Genomic DNA, 6,000 nt, shown 5'->3' on the forward strand with positions numbered 1-6,000 from the left:
TTCGAAACGCGTCGACAAAAGATTAGTATCGTTTTTTAGTAAAAAAAAATAATATTATATATTAGTAACTCAGAAATATAAATATAAATTTATTAAATATTAGGTTTCAAAATAGCTATAATTTTTTTATAAGTTTAAATTTTATAAATAAAAGTTTTGGATTTTTTTGATAAATTAATGAAAATATAAAGTAAATGTAAATATATAATCAATTTTTAGTTTCATATTGGAGATCGTGAAAACTTACCTAAAAACTTATAGTACTAACACACATGTATCCCATATTTATAAAACCAACCAAAATATCTCATATTTATGAAACCAACCAAATTGTCAATTCCCTTATGTAAATATATATTATTAAATAAAAAAAATCTAAAATCAATATATAAAAATCAATATCTTCTTGTCATTTCCACCTGCAAAGAATCATGCCAAACCTATATTTATATGATGTCTTTTAACTTATTTATACAATCCGTTTTAACACATTATTATTAATATATTTTTTATTTAAATTTTTTAGCCCGCATGTAATATTAAAAAAAAAAAAATTGATTAGAATGTAAACAAATTATTATTAACCAATTTTTTTACAAGCGGAAAAGAAACTATATTTTTCACTCAGAAGTATTTATATGAGAATATTTGATTACGCTCAGGTTTAGGTTATCGTGATAAAGATATTCTAAATAATTTTTATTATTTTTAAAGCAATAAAATAACTCATGTTCATGTACAAAACCTAGCGAAGCACCTTTTCACTTCGAAGAGATTTATCCGTGAAGTTGCTTGTTAGCCAAGATCGGCGTACTTGTAATTCGTGAATGCTTGCTAAATGATAGCTATGTTGCCAGTTGGTCGAGGTCGACCTGCGGTTTGTGATTCCTTCGCAAATGGTAGACGCGGCGCATGTCAGGGCATTGCGCGTCTTACTGACAGGTGTGTCCTTCCAAATAAATACGCACGCGTTCTCATCTCGTTCACGGTTTGGGCTTTACTCCACGTGAATAACGAGCAAAATAGTTTCCCGCCGCCTCCTCTCGAATCTCAAAATTCAAAATGATATGACCGTCGGTCCGTCCAGCAAGAGCTAACCAGCCATACATTGGGTATTAAATGCCCCTATGTAGGCTGGCGAGCTATGTATGTCATGGACACATAGTCGAGACCTATATTGATGCTGATCAATGTTTGCCAGTGGAATGAACGATGATCTTGAATCATCTCTGGCACCTGCATCTACACTTGAGATTGCTCCAACCATTAGATCAGTAGAGATTTTATGGATCTCTGCAACGTGCTTTATCGAAAAAGAATTAAATCGAGCACTCCAGATTTTTGCCTCTCTGTAGAGGGGCTTCAAATTGTCTGCGCGAACATTGTAGATGCCTTCCATGTGATTACAGATTAATTCTGAGTTTGTCAGCACTGTTATGTTATTCACCCCATTGTGTTTTGCCTCTTTTAAACCTGCAACAAGTGTAATGTAGTATGCTTCGTTATTGGTTGTCTTTCCCTGCACTTCCCATATTCTATAAATCACATGATTTTTTGCCCCATTGTGAAGGACAATTTTTAAAGATGCTGGACCCAGATTGGGGCGGCATGATACTTCAATGCACAATGTCCACTTTTCCACCATTCCGTGGGCTTAGAAGCACTGCATAGTGACAACAACAAAATAGATTCATGTTAGAATACTTTAACATGACAAAATATCCTGATTGAAATTGATTATTTTTATGCTACCTCAAGTCTGAATGCACATCCTTGAAAAATAACAGAAAATCAAATATCAGTGATAAGACTTTGGGCATATAGAACAAACTTTAACTCGAATGTGTTTAATTTTATATATGGATGGAGAAATCCTATGGGGCAGGAACTTGTCACTTTGTATGTTGGGATGAATGCATGTTAAATGTAGAAATGCCAGTATTCTTCACATAATGTAAAAGCAAGGAAGGTTTCTTAATGACCAAAGCCTGCATATATCAAAATAACCAGATATATCAGTACGTGACCTAAGGAATGTAATCTGAACTTGTTATATGCCAGATTTGGCCACAGAATGTTATAAGCCAAGGTAGATGTTTATAGAATTTTGGATTGATGGCTTGTGAGAGATTATTAATTCACATCCCAATAAATATTAACTCTAAAGAATTAAAATTAAAAAAAAAAATGAAAATTATTTTGTTTAAGATGAGATTTTGAAGATGGCATTTCGACTATTTTTATTAATGTGTTATGTGAGCACTGCTGATAATACAGAAAGTGATCTCACTTTTACTATCAATATTATTACTGTATATTTGGAAGGTTATGATTTCATATTACTATGGTTTCGAATTGCAGTACACATTTTGCTTCTTATTCTGTTTGGATTCTTTTTAACTGCAAAATCCCTTCTGGATCTGTAAATTTTTGGCTAAACATTTCTTTTGAATCAAGAAAACACAGTAGATAAAATATATAAGCCGGAAGTCGAAGAGAATTCTGAAATTAAATTTTCGAATTTCTGTACACTGCCAGAAGAAAAGAAACCATGCATTGCAATCCTCGGCATGTTAATAAAGGCATTTGGCCGCCGAGGCTGCAGCATTTTAATTCCTGTGCATTTACTCTGCAAGAAACTGTAAATCCGTAAACCTATACTGCATACCTACCAAAGTTTATGTGTATGAACCAGCCTGCTGAGGGGAAGATGTATGTCCTCGGTTGAACAGAGCTTCAGTCCGGCGGGTTGCAGCGCTTCAGTCCGGCGGGTTGCGGGTTGCAGAGCACAGTGATTGCGGGTTGCAGCGCTTCAGTCCGGCGGGTTGTGGGTTGCAGAGCACAGTGGTTCTGGGTTGCAGAGTTTCGGCTGGGTCACGATTTCGTTCTGGCGCGCGAAATGCAGTTTTGGAATTATGTTATTATGTTTTGGGCCGTATGGTGGGTCCCGCACCGGCTGCCGGAAAGGTCTCCGTGGTCGCCCGCCGGAGTTTATGATGTGCCTCCATGACATACATAGCTGGCCAGCCTACATAGGGGCATTTAATACCCAATGTATGGCTGGTTAGCTCTTGCCGATGAGAACGCATGCGCAGCTATTTGGAAGGACACAACTGTCAGTAAGAGGCGCAGTGCCCTGACATGCGCCGCGTCTACCATTTGCAAAGGAATCACAAACCGCAGGTCGACCTCGGCCAAGCTCGGCTAACAGGCAAGTTAGCTATCATTTAAGCAATCATTCGCGAATTACAAGTAGGTCGATCTTGGGCACCAAGCAACTGCACGAATAAATCTCTTCGAACTGATAAGGTGCTTCGCTAGGTTTTGTAAATAAACATAAGTTACTTTATTGTTTTAAAAGGTAATAAAAATTAATTTAAATATCTTATTACGACACCCTAAACTTGACTGTATACAAATATTCTCATAAACTTGACTGTATACAAATATTCTCATATAAATACTCCCGAGTGAATAAATAAATATTCTCATATAAATACACCCGAGTGAAAAATATAGGTTCTTTTCCGCTTGTAAAAATTTGGTTAATGATAATGGGTTTACATTCTAATCCATTATTATTATTTTTAATATTACATTCCGGCTAAAAACAAAATTAAATGAAAACCATATTGATTTTTTAAGTAACAATAATATGTTAAAAGGGATTGTATAAATAAGTTAAAAAGAATATATATATATAGAAAAATAAGTTTGGCATGATTCTTTGCATGTTGAAATAAAAAGGAGATATTGATTTTAGATTTTTTGGTTTTTTTTTGGGAATTGACTGTGTGGTTGGTTTCATAAATATGTGATACATGGTCGATAGCTTTATATTTTTTTTCAATTTTTTATTTATTTATTAAATTAAACTTTATAAAAATTATAAACATGTTGAAACCTAATATTCAATAATACAATATCAATAACAATTTGATTATCAAATAGGTAAAAAATACTCAAAAAAATATATAAATTATTTAAATATTTATTAAATGTAAAATAAACCACAAGTATGTATATTCATATTTATGCAATAGAAGTACAATAACAATATTGTATAGTGTTTTGATTTACATAATAATAACAATATTGTATAGTGTTTTGATTTACATAGAAATAATGTCAGTGAATCAATATTATAAAATGAATGAAATTGTTCATATAAACATGAAATTTTAAGTTTATGGTAATATTATAATTTACATAAAATAATTAAAATTTAAAATTACCTTGTTTTCTAAAAACTAAAGGATCAAAAATAAATATATTTACTTGTGATTATTATAAAAATAAATAAATAAAATTAAAAAATATGATTTATAATTATTATAAAATTGTAATTTAAATAAAATATTATAATTAGTAATATTGTGGAGTTTAAATAATTGTATTTAATGTTTTAAGTTCTATAAGTATATTATTTTTACATTGCATTTGATGTTGTAAGTTTATCTTTAATAATTTTATTTATGTTTATAAGTATATTAATATTGAAAACAAGGTGTTAGATATAAGTATATTTATATTAAAATAAAGGTTTTTTTTTTATAAATATTAAATGTATGTTTAAGATTTAATTAAAAAAATATCTTCATCATTATAATTTAATGAAAGTTTGTGATTAATTTTATTAAATTTCTTGTGTTTGATTAAATTACTAACTTCCAATCTTAAAATTTTGATCTTTAACAACCTTATTACCACAATTGTGTTTCTTGGTTGGATTAGTATCTTAAATCAATTGGAGCTCATCCATCATTTCATTTATATAGTTAAGCTAATGAAAATAAAATATCATTATTTAGATAAATATCAAATATATATATATATATATATATATATATAATATTTTCTCAAAAAAAATTATTGTTATTTTAATTTATACATGAAATACATTTTTTAATCTATTTAAATAATTATTTAAAATAAATAAATAAATATAATTTAAATTTTAGAAATATTATAATTAAAATATAATATAAAAATTAAATATATAAAATTTAAAATTATAATTAAGAATATACTAAATATGATAAAATTTAATTTAATAATATACTAAATATCATTGAGCATTATTTTTAAAAGAAAGAAGAATAATACTCACCAAATGTGATTTGAGATTTTAACAATATTACTCTTATAATAAAAGGAAATAATCTTATATAATAATTTAATTTGAAATATAGTTTGGTAATCACAAAACTTAGTGTATGAAGTAATGGTGATGTATACATGTGGGATATCTTTTTCTTAGTTATCATTATTAATTTATTTAATAACGATATTTTGTATTTCACATATAGTTTAATTGGTTAAGTCATTTTTCTCCACTTTTTTATTTTTATTGATTTCTTTCCAATCATATATTAAAGTGATTAATATCATATGGATACTTAATAATTATGCTTTTTATATCATGCCATTTTATATAGGTGGTGTCTTTTTTTCATTTTTTTAATTAATTGTATCCAAATCAAAGATTATGTTGTTTAATATTTTATACTTTCCATTCATTTTGTTTATTTAATTTATTATTTTTTTAATACATTTTCTTTCAAAATATCAATAATAAAATTTGTGTTGATTTTGTAATATAACTTTGTTATTGTTTTGTCTCACTACTTCTTCAGATCCCTAAATCTAGTATCTATTTCATAAGTTGAGGTGGCATCTCATCAAATGTGAATAGTTTCATTTTCTCTCTAATTTAATTTTAAATTTTGCTAACTTTTCCTTTCCTCATTCTAATAAAACATTGGAGATATCATTTAATTATTGCTATAGTTTTTTTTTTCTCTGTAAAGACTAATTCTATTAAAAGGAAAGAAAAATATAATTACAAAGAGGCAGAAGCCTCAGTCTAGAGCATCTGAGTGCTTTCAGGTCATCAAAACTGTCCCATAATTGGGAAAACCAGTTACAGTAAACAGAAAAGAACCAGACATAGGAGCGGGAATACAACGACAAGACCAAAATGAGGATATGGGATAACCC

This window comes from Pinus tabuliformis, chromosome 8, assembly GCF_031772625.1.
Source record: "Pinus tabuliformis cultivar Carrire ecotype Pingquan chromosome 8, CPIR1, whole genome shotgun sequence".
NCBI classification, from domain to species: domain Eukaryota; kingdom Viridiplantae; phylum Streptophyta; class Pinopsida; order Pinales; family Pinaceae; genus Pinus; species Pinus tabuliformis.